At 54.0% G+C, this 19852-nt stretch overlaps 1 long non-coding RNA gene across 1 annotated transcript; it reads right to left on the reverse strand.

The window, feature by feature from the left end:
- Positions 1 to 424: 424 nt before the first annotated feature.
- Positions 425 to 11213, reverse strand: LOC129524869 (uncharacterized). Its single transcript, XR_008668813.2, has 3 exons — positions 9707 to 11213; positions 5477 to 8863; positions 425 to 1211 (listed from the first exon to the last, which is right to left on the reverse strand). It is a non-coding gene; the product is annotated as an uncharacterized lncRNA (long non-coding RNA).
- Positions 11214 to 19852: the final 8639 nt, after the last annotated feature.

Below are 19852 nucleotides of genomic sequence, written 5' to 3' on the forward strand. Positions count from 1 at the left end.
CCCCACAGAGGCCCCTGTGCCCCTCCCAGTTGGCCCCACCCTGCCCTGGGGCACCTGTGCTCTGACTTCAGCCACCACAGACCAGAGATGCCTGTTGTAGAACCTCCTATAACGCAGAGCACAGGGGTTTGCTGGAGTGTGTGCTCAACGTGGCAAGTGCAATTCCGCCCAAATCATGGAATTCAGACGGGACTAACGCAGCTCCTCCAGTCTCAGCGGCCATGACCCTGGAGCATGAGGACTCCAAACCCCACTCTTCTCCACTCTTGGAGGGAAACACCTTGTGCTGCCCAGTGTGCAGACCTTTCCAGAAACACCCCTTCCCAGGGCTGGCACCCCCTGAGAAGTGAGTGGCAGCATGGTTTTGCTTCAGTCAAAGGAAAAAGACTCTAAGTGTGGAGGTTAGACACCACTCAGAGGGGGCTGGATACTTTATTTGGAATGGAAGCTTTTGCCAATGTCCTGAAATCCCACAAATAGGGATCACTCACTCTGTTCTTTCTCCTCCCTCCCAGCTGAGGTGTGCAGGGAGAGAGGGTGGCATGCAGGAAGGGGTGCAGGTGCAGGTACTGCAGGGTGTGGCAGGGCAGGAGAAGCCTGCCCTCTGAAATGCAGGCCCTGGAAAGCCAGAGAATCCCGGAGTCCCATGGAGGAAGGATGCATCCTCTTGAGATGGCTGTGGACGCCCTGCTGGGGAAGTGAGATCCACGGACCTCTCTTCAACTCTGGTCTCACCCAGAGCTCTCCCAGTTTATCCACAGTCACTGGGCTATCCACAAGTCCACCCTGCCCATCTTAATTTTCCTTAAAAGCTGCATTGCCTCCTAACTTCAAATCATTAGCAAAGAGTTGTGCAAAACATTATCCGAGGATCTGAGGATCAAGCACTTTAATTCTCTCTGTCTGTGGTCAGTCTCACGTTCCCAGTCCTAATTTTGTGCATTGACATTTTCTTTGATTTGTTTTTCTTGCTTTAATTATCAGGTGGTTTAGCAGTTTCGTTGTGGTCATTTGTTTTCTTTTTTTCTTTTTAAACAGCTCTGAGAAAATAGTGAACCAGCAGGCATAGTAGGTTCCACTCCAAACCGCAGACGCCTGGGGACACTGGTGAGAGCAGGGAATGGCCGTGTGGGCAGTGGAGGAGGTGGGCTGTATGGGAGAACTCATTTCTTCTTCCCTCCCCTTGTCTCTCTGGCTGGTCACTGCTAACACTGTTGATGAAAAGAGTCAAACTCTGTAAAATAATTGAAGAGATTTATTCTGAGCCAAAAACGAATGACCATGGCCCGTGACACAGCCCCAGGAGACCCTGAGGGCATGCGCCCAGGGTGGCCAGGGCACAGCCTGGTTTCATACACTCAAGGGAGATGCATCTCAGTACACTAAGATGTGTTGGTTCAGTCTGGAAAGGTGGGTCAATGAGAAGGGGGAGGGGGCTTCCAGGTCGTAGGCAGATTCAAAGATTTTCTGATTGGCAATTGGTTGAAACAGTTATTATCAATAGAAAGGAACGTCCGGGTTAAGATAAGGAGTTGTGGAGACTAAGGTTTTATCACGCAAATGAGGCCTTCAGGTTGCAGGCTTCAGAGAAAACAGACGGTAAATGTTTCTTGTCAGAGTTAAAGAGTCTGTTCCATCAGTTAAAGAGGGATAATGAGGCACGTCCAGCTCCCTGCTCCCATCACAGCCTGAACTAAGTTTTCAGGTTAACTTTGGCCCCTGGCTAAAAGGAGGGGTCTGTTCAGATGGTCGAGGGGCTTAGAATTTTATTTTTGATTTACAATAAGACAACAAAAGTAGACATTTAAAACACAACTGGAAACTAACAGCCCTACTTGCTGAATAAAAGGCCTGTGTCTTAAACAACTTTTAGGTTCAAGAACAAAGCAAAACTTAAATAAATTAAATAGAATATCTCAAAAATAGCAAGAAGGAAAGCTGTTACATGTCACTGCCAAAGGCAGTGCTCAGAGAAAAAGTACTTATGATTATAACCCAGACATAGTATTTAACCATCCAACTCAGGTTTTATTAAAAAAAAAATGACATTGCTCTAAGAAAAGTACAAGGAAGGGATTAAAAAGATAAACATAGAAGTTAATTAGAAAACAGAAGAACCAAAGCAACAGTAAATAAACCCAGCACCTGATCAGCCTGTTGGTAATTAAGAAAAATGGAGGAAATACAGATCACAAAATAATAAATGGAAAAGGAGACATCACACACATTTACAGTGAAGAATCCTATGGCAGCACTTTGCTGCTATGGATTTTTTCTAGGAAAATGTAGGTATGAAAGCTCCCCCAAAAGAGAGAAAATCTCTCAATGGACCAATGACTGTAGAAGAGACAGAGAAAACTGTTAAGGACTACCCAGCCCCACCCAGAAAATCAGGCCAGGTAATTTCACAGGGAAAATGTGCATCATCTTTATGGAGATGGTCACTCTGTTGCTTTTTAAAAGATTCTGGAGCATAGGAGAAGAAGGAGAGCTTCAAAACTAATTTTCAAAGGCAGAATAATGTTGACATTCAATTTTGATGAAGGTAGCACAAAAGTGAAAGCTACAAGCCAATCTTGCCTGTGAATGTCAAGGTAAAAATCTTAAATAGGATCTTAGCCAGCAGAATCGGCAGTGGATCAGAAAGAATGACCCATTGGGACCAGCCAACGATTTAACACTACGACATTGATGACTCTAATTCCTCCTGTTGCCGGCTGTAAAAGAAAAAATGTGATTACTTCCATAGATGTCTAAAATGCACTTGATAAAATCCAGCGTCCATTCTTGTGTAAAAACCCTAAATAAATTAGGAATGAACGGGCACGTACAACATCCCACTTAACGGGAAATATTATGGCCTTTTTCACTGTCAGAAACAAGGCAAGGATGTTCGACAAGACCTTGACGAAATTTGATCAAAGACAGGAATCAGAGGCACAAATCTGAGAAAGGCGGAGGTGAAGGCACTGGCATGTCAGGGTGGTCAGGTTGTGCACTGCACACCCAGGACTTGATCCCTGACCAGAGGGCGCCCTCAGAGCAGGTGCATAACACAGGGTGACAAGCCACAGACTCCCTAGAAAGTGGTGACCAGTTAGAAGAAAAATGAGAAAATAATCCCACTTACAACAACTGCAGCAGCACAGATAAAATGCCTAGGAACTACAAGATATTCCCAAAGAAAACCATAAATGTTACTGGCGACTGGAAGAGAAGACTGGAAAAAAGAAGGAAGGACTGCCGCATTCTTGGGTAGAAAGACTCAGTATTACAAAGATATTAATTATTCCTAAGTGACTCGGTACATTTAGTGTGATTCCGTACCAATGCCAACTTATGTACGAGTGTGTGTGCGTGTCCGTGTGTGTGTGTACTCATGTGCGAAGAACTGGGCAAGTTCATTCTCAGTTTTATTTAGAAAACCAAATATGCATGGATTCAAAAAAATTCTGTGGCAGAAGCAAGGATGGACTAGTCCTACCGGATAACAGACATTTCATCGAGGTAGGAAGTTAGCACTGTTCGAGAGCCATGAACCAGTCAGTGGAGCCGCTGGAGTCTCCAGACCACGGTGGAGCCACCCAGAAATGCAGGGGCCAGAAAGGTGCCCTGCTCACTGCAGAGGGGGTCCCACAGCATGTGACAGCGGGGCTAGGAATGAGCCAACTTGGGCCTCACACGCTCGCACCAAATGCATCTGGAAAAATCAAGTTAAATTAATAAATAAATCCAAAGCATTTCAGAAGAAAAGAGGAGAACTGTAAACATCCTTGGCTTGAGGAATGACTATGACTCAAAACCCAGAGAGCATGAAAGATTGACAGATACAACTGAAACTGCCTTTGAAAATCATAACGAAGGAAATGATGACAGTTAAAGGTATCGGATCTAACCGACTCCATCTTGCTTCTAACCTCCAAACTGTCCGCGTCCATTCCGGGGCGTAGGCTGAACTAGCTTTGGGAAGGAATTTAGTTTATAGTTTAAATAATAGCCCTTCCCAAAAGCTAAACTGCTCTTGTAAAACGAATGAAAGGCCACCAGCTACCAAGTTAGAATGAGACAGGCTGGAATTCTAAATATTACCAGCCATGATTCTGGAGGTCATATGACTTGCAACTTCCCCACTTACTCTTGAAGATATCATCACTATTGTGAACCTAAGCTCAGCCTGCTGAGATGTCTTTTCAGGTTTTTGATTTCTGACAACTGGATGGCCCCACCTGAAACTGCCAACTAGTTCTGTGACCCTCACCCAGGAACTGATTCAGCAGAAGAGGACAGCTTCGACTCCCTGTGATTTCATCCCAAGCCAACCAGTCAGCACCAGATTCACTGGCCCCTGCCCATCAAATTATCCTTAAAGATTCTGGTCCCCTACACACCATGGAATACTATGCAGCCATAAAAAATGATGAGTTCATGTCCTTTGTAGGGACATGGATGAAGCTAGAAACCATCATTCTCAGCAAACTATCGCAAGGACAAAAAACCAAACACCGCATGTTCTCACTCATAGGTGGGAATTGAACAATGAGAACACTTGGACACAGGAAGGGGAACATCACACACCGGGGCCTGTTGTGGGGAGGGAGGAGGGATAGCATTAGGAGAAATACCTAATGTAAATGACGGGTTAATGGGTGCAGCACACCAACATGGCACGTGTATACATATGTAACAAACCTGCACGTTGTGCACATTTACCCTAGAACTTAAAGTATAATAAAAATATATATGTATTTAAAAAAAAGACTCTGGTCCTCGAGTTTTCAGGGAACTGATTTGAGTAATAATAAAACTCCAGTCTCCTGCAGAGCCGGCTCTGCCTGAATTACTCTTTCTCTATTGCAATTCCCCTGTCTTGATAAATCAGCTCTGTCTAGACATCGGGCAAGGTGAACCCACAGGGTGGTCACACAGCTACATAAAAACCCTAAATGGTCAAACCTCTCCACAAACAAGTAAAAAGGCAAACGTGTTGCTGAAGAAGCATTGGCAGCAGGCAGTGTTTCCTGCAGATAAATGGCCAATTCCCTTATCGACCCCCTTATTGATCTCCCCCCAGGATCCTCCGAGGCCTCCTTTAGATCAGGCCTCAGCCTCGGGCCCTGTCCTCAGCTGCCCCCCTTGGGGCGAGCCACTCCTGCTTTGCCTGCCTGGCCCTGATGGCGGTTCCTGTCCGTCATGCCAGACTGCGCTGGCAGTGGCCGGTGTATCGGTCTGGGTGATCAGAGGTGTTGCTGGGAAGTGCTATGTGGCTGAGCGCTCTAATCTCAGCCCCCGCACCTCAGTGCAGCTGAGCACAGAGCCGATGGCTCCTGGGGCTGGCCAGATCCCTGTCAGTCCCTCAGGGTGGGCCTGCACCTGGAGCGCTAACGGCTGTCTCCTGGCCCTGCTGAGAGCCATGTGGAATCAGCCTGTGGTTAAGCAACATCCACTACAGTGAAAATATAAAAAGGAGCCAGCCCACCCTGTGTTCACCAACAGGCTTGTGAAAGCCCCTCTGCCACATCCTACATCAAATATCCCGTCTCTGAAGGCGCTGTGGCCTCATCTGAGGACCGAGGGAGGATCCCGTCTCTGAAGGCGCTGGGTCTCATGTGAGGACTGAGGGAGGATCCCGTCTCTGAAGGTGCTGGGTCTCATCTGAAGACCGAGGGAGGATTTCGTCTCTGAAGGCGCTGCGGCCTCATCTGAGGACTGAAGGAGGACACCCCAGGGCCCTCGCCCCTCCTTCCCCCACCACTCTGAAGTGGGGGTCCCTCTCTGCCGTCCCAGGAGGCCAGCCCTCCTCGTTTCCACAAACAGGGCAGAGCTCCGCATGCAGTGTGCTGGGGGCAGGTGGACTCCTGCGTCCCTAGCTCAGGCCCCCAGGGGTCACTGCGGGCTGGTGGCAGGTCCAGTGGGCTCAGCTCCCATTTGGTCCCTTCCTTCCTGGATGAACGCAGACCCCTTACCTGACCACTGAGGCTGGATCTCTCCGTCCACAAATCAGAGACCCCACCGACATCAAGGGTCCTGCCTGTGTCTAGGGGCTGCAGCAGGGAGTCCCGCACCCATCAGGACAGCTACAAAGCTGGGGAGGGATGTGCTGGGGACGCCCACAGGACCTGGGGTGTGGGGCAGGCAGGACGCGACACCTGGCAGGACTTTAGGACATGTTGGTGCCCAGACCTGTGGGTTGACAGCGAGGCCCCGAGCACGGAGGCTGCGTGTGTGGCTCACATCAGAGCTTTAAACATTCAGTTTGACAGGGTGTCGGGGCGACTGCCCTTCCTTGTGCTCAGGAAGAGTCGGGCAGGTCTGCTCCTGCAGGGCACCGGTGGTGCTATTTTAGGCGTCCTGCTCTGAAGGGCCTCTCTGCGCCCCGTGTGCTCACAGTCTAGGTATTGAACAGGCAGGCCCTATCCTCTGAGCACCAGGACACAGCGGGCGGCTGTTTAAATGCTAGATCAGTCAGCTGTGGCAGGATGCAGTGATTTGAGAGAAAATGTCACAACTCTACCAGCGAAGTTGGAAACTAAATCGGGACGTCACAGTGACCTCCCCGGCTTGCACACAGCCACGTGACAGGCTGTGTGGAGCCGTGGGGCCCTCCCCCTGGGATACCTGCTGACACCAGGCTGGGCAGGGCCCTTTGGAAGGCGAGTGGGAGGACCCAGGAGCTCCTGCTCCTGAGCCCAGGGTCACCTTTAGGGAGCACTTTGGGGGGTCACTTGTGCACCTTCCGGAAGGAGGCAGCGAGACTGGGGAGCAGCAGGAGGAAGCCGTGGCCAAGGTCCCTGCAGAGCCAGCTGCTCTGAGCCTTGCCCAGGACATGGCTGAAACGCAGCCCCAGGCTCCACGCCAGTTCTCCAGGCACTGGCCCGAGGTCTCCTCCTCTTGAAGAGCTGCTCAGGTTAATTTCCCACGGCAGCGGGATTCCAGCATCCTCCCTCCCTCAGTCCTTGTGGCGCCATCCCCTGCCTGACCCTGGACCCCCGTCCTCTGACGGGTTCCTCTTCCCCTCGTGCCTTTACTTACTTGACAGATGTTCACACCACCACACGCTGAGCTCAGCATCTCCTGGTCACGGGTCCCTGGAGCCTGTGGGCCAGCACAGGGGGCCCGCCTGCATGTAGGACCTTCTCTGAACAGTCACCAGCTCCGGGCATGGTGAGGGCCCAGGGGTCTGTCTGACCTGAATCTCCCAGGTGGGAGCTGGTCTTTGAGGCACACGGCAGCCTCTGCGCCGCATTTCGGGGATCGGGAGGTGCAGAATAGCTCTGCAGGGGGAGGCAGGGGGTGACGCGGCTACTCCTGGAGCACCGGCCTCGCCAACTCTGGTGGAGACCCCCAGGCTGTCGAGGGCCACAGCGATGCCCTCCTCTCCCTTTGCTCCTCCCCACCCAATCCCCCCTGCAGGGCATCCTGGCCTCCTGCACAGACCGACAGGTGGGCACTGGAGGCAACATGCCTGGACCAGGACTCCTGGGCCTCACCTGCCCAGTGTGCCTGCAGTACCATCTCCGCTCACCACCTGGCTGGGTGCATCTCTCCTGGGGGCCACCACACTCCAGGGATGCCAGTCTCCCTTCCCAGCTGGCATTTCAATCAGGGTCTGGAAAGGGGTGGCCTCCACTCCTCCTGTCCCAGGGGAGACTTGGGCTGGCCAGGTGAGGGTGGGATTCTGACCAAGGCGACCTCTCCTTCCCAGAGGGACAGAGGCTGTCCTGGGTGGGGAACCGCCATTTGGTCTAGACCCTCCTGATCCCTCAGAACAGGAGAGACGGGGCATTTCTGATGTTGCTGCTTGAAAGGCAACCCGAACTGAAGCCTCTCCTCTGACATGTCCTGCTGTCTGAATAAGCCAAAGAGGCGCAGCCACCTTGGTGTCAGTGCACACTGAGGCCAAGGGCTCTCCTCCCGGACACTCATCGCCAGCCCCTGGGAGTCAGGGTGGACCCACCCCAGGCACAGACATGCCGGCACCTTCCGGGCTTCATTGCCCCAGGGATGATCTTTTGTCCTTATCCTCCCCGGCTCCTCCTGGTGGTTCACACAAGGGTGGGTGTGATGTCACCTGGGCCGACCTGCCCCCCACTCAGCACCGAGGCTCCTGTGTGCCTCAAACCTGGCTCCCGCCAGGAATTTGAGTCAGACAGGTCCCTGGGCCCTCGCCATGCCCCAAACTGGCAGCCATACGGAGGACGCCCTGCATGCAGGTGGGGACCCGCAATCAGGCCCCCAGGGCAGGTGGGCACCTGGGTCGAGGCCAGGGCTTTCTCGCCTGGATGGGGACTAAGGAGGCTCCTCTGCCCGTCCCCCGTCCAGGCCTCGCTGAGGCTCCCAGGCGGTCACCTTCTTTCTCCTGACATCCCCACCCCTCCAGTGCCCCACAGGCCCCCCCCCAGTCAACTCCCACTTGGGCTCTTGTCTCAGGCCCGAGGCCAGGGCCAGCCTTGGCAAAGGCAAGATCTCTTCTGAGAACAGGTGCCGGCCTGGAGCCAACGGGTGGCCTTGGCGTCCGGTGGCCTCGGCCCCAGAGTCCAGATTGGACCCAAGGGGACGATCGCCCCACCACTGACGAGGGTGCCATGAATGGGGTTGTGGACAGGGTGTGTGAGGGGCTCGGGGGAGGTGGTGGTGGTGCGTGGCTGCTGCAGCCCGGGGACACAGCCGTCCTCACGCTCGGCCAAGGGTCACTGGTCACAGACTGCGAGGCCTCGTCCCCAGATGCTGCCTCCCACGTGGTTCAGCCAGAACGCGCTCCCACCTCAGCCCTCCCTGGTCACCGTGTGTGTCAGAGCCACCAGCGTGGTGCCATCCCGAGGGGCATTCCCTGGACAGGTGACAGCTCTTCCCAAACGCTGCTGCCCTAGAGTGTGACAGAGGCCCCGGTCTGGAGCCACACCACAGAGGGACACCCCCACGGCCCCTCACACTGAGAACGCGTGGCTCAGGCAGGAACCAGACTCAGGCTCCAGGCCCTGTGGGCGGACGGCGGAGGGAGGCAGGGCTGGGAGACGTTTTTTGTATCTATGAGTTAACAACAAACCCAGCCGGAACCCCAGGCTCAGATCTGCTCAGAAAACAGAGGGGAAGCAGCAAATGCTGGCGTCTGACTTGGATCCAGGACTTTTATTTTTAAGCTTTAAAAATGTGAAGAAGAGGATGTCACCAGCTAACGACGTCAGCAAACGTCTTGGAAAATTTGGAAACGTGTTGACTGGGTTGGCTGTAATTTATTTCTAGAAGTCTAAGCAAGAATTTGGGGCTGAGGCTAAGAAAGGCAAAGCCAGAAACATCAAGATCGGCTCAATGTGACCCCCGCCGCGTGCCTGCTCCCAGGAACCCTCACCTCACCCCCGCCGCATGCCTGCTCCCAGGACCCCTCACCTCACCCCCGCCGCATGCCTGCTCCCGGGACCCCTCACCTCACCCCCGCCGCATGCCTGCTCCCAGGACCCCTCACCTCACCCCCGCCGCATGCCTGCTCCCGGGACCCCTCACCTCACCCCCGCCGCATGCCTGCTCCCAGGACCCCTCACCCCCAACCCCTGCCACACGCCTGCTCCCGGGGGCTCCCCACCCCTCACTCCCACCTCATGCCTGCTCCCCGGCACTTCTCACCTCCTCACCCCTACCACATGCTGGCTCCCCCGATCCCCCACCCCTCACCCCTGCTGCACACCTGCTCCCCCGATCCCCCACCCCTCACCCCCGCTGCACTTGCAGTCCAGCCTTGGAGTGCAGGCCTTTCTCCTTCACTCTTCCGCCTTAGGACGCTGGCCGTGTATGAGTGTCAGTGCACGGATGAGCGAGTGTGAGTGTGAGCCTGACGGGCATGTGTGAGCATGAGTTCAGTGTGTGTGAGCAAGTGTGTGTGTGCCTGCGTGAGTGTGCACAGCAGTCGGCCTCTCCACGTGCATGTGCCAGGCAGGCAGGTCCAGCCCCCTCTGCTTCCTCCGCGTGAGGAGGGCTCACAGTCCCTGCACGGCCTGCACAGCCCGGGAGACCCGCGATAGGCCAGGGGCTCCGGGAGCTGCCAGCTTGGCTGGGAGGACAGAATCATGTTGCTGATGGACGTCTTCTGAGAGAGGACTGGGACGCCATCATTCTAGTGAGTTTGAGGTGGGAGTCGACTCCAGAGGTAGTACTTGGACTCCGGACAGGATTGACTAGTTAAAGCAGCGCTCGCGGAAGCAGCTTTCCCTAAGCCTCGCCCACCCGAGTGCCTGTCAGTTTTCCGTTGCCATAGCAACAACCGGGTGTTACCGCCCCCTTCTATGGCAGTGACTCAATGACCCAAAAGTTACTACCCCTTCCCTAGAAATTTCTGCATAAATCGCCCCTTAATCTGCATGCAATTAAAAGCGGTATAAGTGTGACTGCAAAACTGCCCCAAGCGGCTGCTCTCTGCCTATGGGGCGGCCCCGCTGCAGGAGCAGTCAGGGAGCTGTGAGCTGTGGCACGGTCGCCCGAATAAAGCTCTTTCCTTCTACCTGCGGCTTGCCCTTGAATTCTCTCCAGGGCAAAGCCAAGAACCGTCGGGGCTCAGCCCCACTTGGGGGCTCCCCTGCCCCACACCACCGAAGTCTTGGATGGGTAACTGGAAGATGTCATTCTGAATAGAAATATCCTTTCTCGATGAATTAGAAAATGAAACCAACTCCTGCATTAATTTTACACAAATGACATCAAGAGGGTTGAGAAAAGAAGGTGGCTGTCCCCAGCTCCGGGTCCCTGCCAGCCTTATGATAGTCTTCTAAGGCCATCTATTATTTGCTGAAATATTCATAGAAGTATGAAAAATTGAGCATGAGTGGTTTGCTTTGTGCTTCATTATTTATTAAGCTTGTGACTTATTTTTCTTTTGGCGAAGAGCTTCCTATCTTTTCCAAGAAAAAAAAGTGGGCCAGAATAACAGCCCTCATGTTTTGAGCTTGAAATTAAAAGTTAGAAGACGTCCCTGTACAAAGCAAAACTGAGTGAAGATGTTTACAAATGCAGATTGAAAATGAAAAGTGCAAGGGCCTTTGTGACTCATTTTATGAATATATGTTTTCATCAAAGAATTCCCATAAGTTGACTCGGAGCCTGATTTGCATCTAGGGTTTCATCCTTGTTTCGTGGTGGACTGGCCGTCCCTTCATCCCCTCTATCCGTCCATTAACATCCCTCCCTCCATCTGTCCGTCAACATCCCTCCCTCCATCCATCCGTCCATCAACATCCCTCCCTCCCTCCATCTGTCCATCAACATCCCTCCCTCCCTCCATCCGTCCATCAACATCCCTCCCTCCCTCCATCTGTCCGTCAACATCCCTCCCTCCCTCCATCCGTCCATCAACATCCCTCCCTCCATCCATCTGTCCATCAACATCCCTCCCTCCCTCCATCCGTCCATTAACATCCCTCCCTCCATCTGTCCGTCAACATCCCTCCCTCCATCCATCCGTCCATCAACATCCCGTCCTCCATCCATCCGTCCATCAACACTCCTCCCTCCCTCCATCTGTCCGTCAACATCCCTCCCTCCATCCATCCGTCCATCAACATTCCTCCCTCCATCCATCCGTCCATCAACATCCCGTCCTCCATCCATCCGTCCATCAACACTCCTCCCTCCCTCCATCTGTCCGTCAACATCCCTCCCTCCATCCATCTGTCCATCAACATCCCTCCCTCCATCCATCTGTCCATCAACATCCCTCCCTCCCTCCATCCGTCCATCAACATTCCTCCCTCCATCCATCCACCCATCAACATCCCTCCCTCCCTCCATCTGTCCATCAACATCCCGTCCTCCATCCAGCCGTCCATCAACATCCCTCCCTCCCTCCATCCGTCCATCAACATCCCGTCCTCCATCCATCCGTCCATCAACATCCCTCCCTCCCTCCATCTGTCCATCAACATCCCGTCCTCCATCCAGCCGTCCATCAACATCCCTCCCTCCCTCTATCCGTCCATCAACATCCCGTCCTCCATCCATCCGTCCATCAACATCCCTCCCTCCATCCATCCGTCCATCAACATCCCTCCCTCCCTCCATCCGTCCATCAACATCCCTCCCTCCCTCCATCCGTCCATCAACATCCCTTCCTCCATCCATCCATCCATCAACATCCCTCCCTCCATCCATCTGTCCATCAACATCCCGTCCTCCATCCAGCCGTCCATCAACATCCCTCCCTCCCTCCATCCGTCCATCAACATCCCTCCCTCCCTCCATCTGTCCATCAACATCCCGTCCTCCATCCAGCCGTCCATCAACATCCCTCCCTCCCTCCATCCGTCCATCAACATCCCGTCCTCCATCCATCCGTCCATCAACATCCCTCCCTCCCTCCATCTGTCCATCAACATCCCTCCCTCCATCCATCCGTCCATCAACATCCCTCCCTCCCTCCATCCATCCGTCCATCAACATCCCTCCCTCCCTCCATCTGTCCATCAACATCCCTCCCTCCATCCATCCGTCCATCAACATCCCTCCCTCCCTCCATCCGTCCATCAACATCCCTCCCTCCCTCCATCCGTCCATCAACATCCCTCCCTCCCTCCATCCGTCCATCAACATCCCGTCCTCCATCCATCCGTCCATCAACATCCCTCCCTCCATCCATCTGTCCATCAACATCCCGTCCTCCATCCATCAGTCCATCAACATCCCTCCCTCCATCCATCCGTCCATCAACATCCCTCCCTCCCTCCATCCGTCCATCAACATCCCGTCCTCCATCCATCTGTCCATCAACATCCCTCCCTCCCTCCATCCGTCCATCAACATCCCTCCCTCCATCCATCCGTCCATCAACATCCCTCCCTCCATCCATCTGTCCATCAACATCCCTCCCTCCCTCCATCCGTCCATCAACATCCCTCCCTCCATCCATCCGTCCATCAACATCCCTCCCTCCATCCATCCGTCCATCAACATCCCTCCCTCCATCCATCCGTCCATCAACATCCCGTCCTCCATCCATCCGTCCATCAACATCCCGTCCTCCATCCATCCGTCCATCAACATCCCTCCCTCCATCCATCCGTCCATCAACATCCCACCCTCCCTCCATCCGTCCATCAACATCCCTCCCTCCCTCCATCCGTCCATCAACATCCCTCCCTCCATCCATCCGTCCATCAACATCCCTCCCTCCCTCCATCCGTCCATCAACATCCCTCCCTCCCTCCATCCGTCCATCAACATCCCTCCCTCCCTCCATCCGTCCATCAACATCCCTCCCTCCCTCCATCCGTCCATCAACATCCCTCCCTCCATCCATCCGTCCATCAACATCCCTCCCTCCCTCCATCCGTCCATCAACATCCCTCCCTCCATCCATCCGTCCATCAACATCCCTCCCTCCATCCATCCGTCCATCAACATCCCTCCCTCCATCCATCCGTCCATCAACATCCCTCCCTCCATCCATCCGTCCATCAACATCCCTCCCTCCATCCATCCGTCCATCAACATCCCTCCCTCCATCCATCCGTCCATCAACATCCCTCCCTCCATCCATCCGTCCATCAACATCCCTCCCTCCATCCATCCGTCCATCAACATCCCTCCCTCCATCCATCCGTCCATCAACATCCCTCCCTCCATCCATCCGTCCATCAACATCCCTCCCTCCATCCATCCGTCCATCAACATCCCTCCCTCCATCCATCCGTCCATCAACATCCCGTCCTCCCTCCATCCATCCGTCCATCAACATCCCTCCCTCCCTCCATCCGTCCATCAACATCCCTCCCTCCCTCCATCCGTCCATCAACATCCCTCCCTCCATCCATCCGTCCATCAACATCCCTCCCTCCCTCCATCCGTCCATCAACATCCCTCCCTCCCTCCATCCGTCCATCAACATCCCGTCCTCCATCCATCCGTCCATCAACATCCCTCCCTCCCTCCATCTGTCCATCAACATCCCTCCCTCCATCCATCCGTCCATCAACATCCCACCCTCCCTCCATCCGTCCATCAACATCCCTCCCTCCATCCATCCGTCCATCAACATCCCTCCCTCCCTCCATCCGTCCATCAACATCCCTCCCTCCCTCCATCTGTCCATCAACATCCCTCCCTCCATCCATCCGTCCATCAACATCCCACCCTCCCTCCATCTGTCCATCAACATCCCTCCCTCCCTCCATCCGTCCATCAACATCCCGTCCTCCATCCATCCGTCCATCAACATCCCTCCCTCCCTCCATCCGTCCATCAACATCCCTCCCTCCATCCATCTGTCCATCAACATCCCGTCCTCCATCCATCCGTCCATCAACATCCCTCCCTCCCTCCATCCGTCCATCAACATCCCTCCCTCCATCCATCTGTCCATCAACATCCCTCCCTCCATCCATCCGTCCATCAACATCCCTCCCTCCATCCATCCGTCCATCAACATCCCACCCTCCCTCCATCTGTCCATCAACATCCCTCCCTCCCTCCATCCATCCGTCCATCAACATCCCTCCCTCCCTCCATCCGTCCATCAACATCCCGTCCTCCATCCATCCGTCCATCAACATCCCGTCCTCCATCCATCCGTCCATCAACATCCCTCCCTCCCTCCATCCGTCCATCAACATCCCTCCCTCCATCCATCCGTCCATCAACATCCCTCCCTCCCTCCATCTGTCCATCAACATCCCTCCCTCCATCCATCTGTCCATCAACATCCCGTCCTCCATCCATCCGTCCATCAACATCCCTCCCTCCCTCCATCCGTCCATCAACATCCCTCCCTCCATCCATCCGTCCATCAACATCCCTCCCTCCCTCCATCTGTCCATCAACATCCCTCCCTCCATCCATCCGTCCATCAACATCCCGTCCTCCATCCATCCATCCATCAACATCCCTCCCTCCCTCCATCCGTCCATCAACATCCCTCCCTCCATCCATCTGTCCATCAACATCCCTCCCTCCCTCCATCTGTCCATCAACATCCCTCCCTCCATCCATCTGTCCATCAACATCCCTCCCTCCCTCCATCCGTCCATCAACATCCCTCCCTCCCTCCATCCGTCCATCAACATCCCTCCCTCCCTCCATCCGTCCATCAACATCCCTCCCTCCCTCCATCTGTCCATCAACATCCCTCCCTCCATCCATCCGTCCATCAACATCCCTCCCTCCATCCATCCGTCCATCAACATCCCTCCCTCCATCCATCCGTCCATCAACATCCCTCCCTCCCTCCATCCGTCCATCAACATCCCGTCCTCCATCCATCCGTCCATCAACATCCCTCCCTCCCTCCATCCGTCCATCAACATCCCGTCCTCCATCCATCCGTCCATCAACATCCCTCCCTCCATCCATCCGTCCATCAACATCCCTCCCTCCATCCATCCGTCCATCAACATCCCTCCCTCCCTCCATCCGTCCATCAACATCCCTCCCTCCATCCATCCGTCCATCAACATCCCTCCCTCCCTCCATCCGTCCATCAACATCCCGTCCTCCATCCATCCGTCCATCAACATCCCGTCCTCCATCCATCCGTCCATCAACATCCCTCCCTCCATCCATCCGTCCATCAACATCCCTCCCTCCCTCCATCTGTCCATCAACATCCCTCCCTCCATCCATCTGTCCATCAACATCCCTCCCTCCATCCATCCGTGCATCAACATCCCTCCCTCCCTCCATCTGTCCATCAACATCCCTCCCTCCATCCATCTGTCCATCAACATCCCTCCCTCCATCCATCCGTCCATCAACATCCCTCCCTCCATCCATCCGTCCATCAACATCCCTCCCTCCCTCCATCTGTCCATCAACATCCCGTCCTCCATCCATCTGTCCATCAACATCCCTCCCTCCATCCATCTGTCCATCAACATCCCTCCCTCCATCCATCCGTCCATCAACATCCCTCCCTCCATCCATCAGTCCATCAACATCCCTCCCTCCATCCATCCGTACATCAACATCCCTCTCTCCATCCATCCATCCATCAACATTCCTGGCACCTGCTCAGCATCGGTGGGGCATCCCAGCCCTCACAGGGAACAGGCACAGTAGGTACAGGTAGAGGCTCCTTGCCTGCTCAGCCCCAGGCCGCTCCTGAGAGCACCCCCAAAGCCACAGGTCACAGCACATTGCCCCTGATTTTACCCCATTAGGAGAGGGAAGATGTGCCCAAGGGGACTGGTGAGCCACAGGGAGGCGGATTCCTGGGCTGCAGCTTAAAACAAGACACTTGTTCCCTCATGGTTCTGGAAGCCAGAGTCCAAGATTGAGGTGTAGGCCTGTGCTTCCTCAGAGCTGCTCGCTCCAGGGAGATCCCTCCTCAGTGCTTCTGCTTCTGGTGACTCCGGGTGTCCTCAGCATCGCCCAGCCCCACCTCCATCTTTGCAAGCCTCTCCTTTCTCCCATAAGGATGCCAGGCACTGGATTTCAGGCCCATACTAAATCCAAGATGATCTCATCATGATATCCTTAACTTTTTATATCTGCAAAGACCCTGTTTCCAAACTGGTCACGTTTGTAGGAACCAGGGCTTAGGACTTGAACATATCTTTTGGGGAGACAAGATTCATCCCCCATGAGCACGGGTTCAGAGAGCAAGGGCTTTAGCATTACCGAGGTCTTAATCCAAGCTTCATGTCAGGATTTAATAAAAGGGAGGCTGAACTGCCAGGGAGCTCAGAAATGCATGAGCAAGACACCAGCGTAGAGGAGGTTCCCGGGGTGCCTCGACCATCCAGGCTTGCAGCTGCAGGTGGGGAGGAGGCAAGGCTGTCTGCCCATTTCAGCCTCAGAACAGTCACAGCCCAGCAGCCGGCGGCCTGTCCATGATGACCATTCTGCTCCGGAGCCTACACAGAGGGCACTGTTCACCCTGCGGCCGCCTCCCTGTGCTCCAAGGATCAGCCTCATGATAAGGTCAGAAAGAACCCTGGCTTTAGGGTCTGTCCCGCGTGGCCACCAGTTCTGTATGTTAAAACCGATTTGCCTGCCATTTCTCTTCTTATCCCTCACACCCACCCACCCAGCCTGGGCCAGGCCTGGTTCTAGGGCGCGGCCAATGGTGGGGGACAAAATATTCATGGTTTCTGGGTTCGTGGTCAGGCAGTGTGGGTGGACACAAGCAAGTGCCACATAAAATAAACAGCGGTGAAAATGGTTATGAGTCGCAATGACACCGTGAGGCAGTTTAACAGGCTCATCGGCGTGGCCTTAGGCCCTGCCCTCTGTGAGCCCAGGTCACCCCCAGGACGCCCAGCGGCTGCTGCGCCACCTCCCTCCTCCCGCTGTGGCCAGGCCTGGCGGGCGGGTGCTGCCTGCCCGACACGCACACTTTGCCGGGGCAGGTCGGCGCCAGCGCCGTTGCCAGAAGAGCCTCACAAAGACGCGGCTGCCACCGTTTGGCGTCTTTGAAGACTGTTCAGCAGGTCTGAGGATGAGCTGCCCGGAGGGTTTTTCCTAACTTACCATTTTGATACAACGTCAAACATATGTAAAAGTCACGAGAATACGACAAGGAACTGCCATTAGAGCCGTAGGCGAATTCACCAACTGTTCCCACTTCCCCTCACCGGCGTCGCCCTTCCCACTTCTCACTGGTGTTACCTTTCTGCCGTTCCCACTTCTCCTCACGGCGTTACCTTCCTGCCGTTCCCACTTCTCACGGCGTTACCTTCCCTCCGTTCCCACTAATCCTCAACGGCGTTACCTTCCCTCCGTTCCCACTTCTCCTCAATGGCGTTCCGTTCCCACTAATCCTCAACGGCGTTACCTTCCTGCCGTTCCCACTTCTCCTCAACGGTGTTACCTTACCGCCATTCCCACTTCTCACCGGTGTTACCTTCCCACCGTTCCCACTTCTCACTGGCATTACCTTCCTGCCATTCCCACTTCTCCTCACGCATTACCTTCCTGCTGTTCCCAGTTCTCTCTGGCGTTACCTTCCTGCTGTTCTGCCATTCACGCATGTTTATATGTGTTTGCATGTTTGTGCATGTGTTTACATGTGTTTGCATGTGCATGTTTGCATGTGCATGTGTCTGCATATGTGCATTTCCCTGAATCGACTGAGGGTGAGTTGAGAGTTGAAGAGATGACGCCATTTTACTGCTAAATACCTCAGCGTGTACTTCCTGACAAAGACACTTCTTTTCATTACCACGGTATAGTTGTCAAAATCAGGAAAGTTCAAGCCAATGAAATATCTAATCCAGAGTCCGTACTCAGATTTCATCAATTGTGCCTAAACATCCCTTTAGCTTTTTCCCACTACATCCTGGATCTAATCCAGGACCGCGGGCCTATGACCTTTTCAAAGTCCTAATTTCCATTCTTCTTCAACAGTTCTTGTAGCCCTTCTTTGTATTTCTTGACCTTGACATTTTTGTGAGTGTTTGTCAGTGACTTTGCAGAGTGCCCCTCAGTGTGGGTTGACGTTCAGATTCTCCATTTTATTCTAAAGTGGTTTTGGGAAATTGTATTATTCAAGGACTTTCCCCCATTTCATTGTAATTGCCAAATTTGTTGGCATAAACTTGTTTTTCATGTTCCCTGATTTCCCTTTTAGTGACTGTAGAATCTCTATACTTCCTCTTTCATTTCTGATATTGGCAATTTATGCTTTTCCCTCTTTATTTTTCTTTTATCTTGGTTGATCTGTTTTGTGTTTTTGTTTGTTTAAGACAGGATCTCACTCTGTCTCTTGGGCTGCAGTGCAGTGGTGCAATCATAGCTCACTGCAGCCTCAAACTCCTGGGCTCAAGTGATCCTCCTGCCTCAGTCTCCTGAATAGCTGGGACTACAGGCATGCAACACCACACCTGGCTACTTAAAGAAAATATTTTTTGGAGAGATGGGGTCTTGCTGTGTTGCCCAAGCTGGTCTTGAACTCCTGGCCTCAAGCAATCCTCCTGCCTTGGCCTCTGAAAGTGCTGGGATTACAGGTGTGAGCCTCGGTGCCAGGCCTCCTGATCAGTCTTATGGAGTCTGGCTCTGTCACCCAGGCTGGAGTACAATGGTGCGATCTCAGCTAACTGCAACCTCTGCCTCCCGGGTTCAAGCCATTCTCCTGCCTCAGCCTCCCGAGTAGCTGGAACTACAGGCATGCACCACCACACTCAGCTAGTTTTTTAATTATTATTATTTTTAGTAGAGACGGGGTTTCACCGTGTTAGCCAGGATGGTCTCAATCCCCTGACCTCATAATCCGCCCCCCTTGGCCTCCCAAAGTGCTGGGATTACAGGCGTGAGCCACCATGCCCGGCCCTGATCCATCTTATGATCAGTCTTATAAGTGAAATGGGAAAGGTTCCCTTGTTCCCCTTGCAGGGTGTGCGATGGGGGTGTGGCTTGCTTCTTCAGTGCCCCAGTGCTCAAACTAGCCAGGGGAGCATACAGACGGGCAGGCTGGGGGGCTCTGACCCCATGGCAGTGTCTAGGGGTGAATGTTTCCAGCTCCTGACGCTGCAGTGGACGTGTGCTACCATATGTTCTTAGTTTGCCATCTATAGGTGGCTTATGTTCACCAGCTCAATTAGACCTTGTGGCAAGGACAGAGGGCATTCCGTATCCAGGATTCTTGCCTTGGTGCACCGGAAGAATCGAATCAAACCTGGGCTTGGAGAATGACTGCAATGTTTTATTGTGTGGAGGTAGCTCCGGGGAAGTCAGAGGGGGATGGAGTGGGAAGGTTTTCCTCTGGAGTCAGGCCACTTGGCAGCCTGGTCTCTCCAACCGCCCTGGCCAAACTCCACGTCCTTCTGCCGGTCGGTTGGTGTCCTTCTGGCGTGCTGGTGACTGTCGTGCGTTGCTCACCACGTCCAGCCGCCCGTGTGTTCCTCCACTGATGTGCTCCTCTTGATGTCCACCTGCCTGTGTG

The sequence above is a fragment of the Gorilla gorilla genome, chromosome 8 (genome assembly GCF_029281585.2).
Source record: "Gorilla gorilla gorilla isolate KB3781 chromosome 8, NHGRI_mGorGor1-v2.1_pri, whole genome shotgun sequence".
Lineage (NCBI taxonomy): Eukaryota > Metazoa > Chordata > Mammalia > Primates > Hominidae > Gorilla > Gorilla gorilla.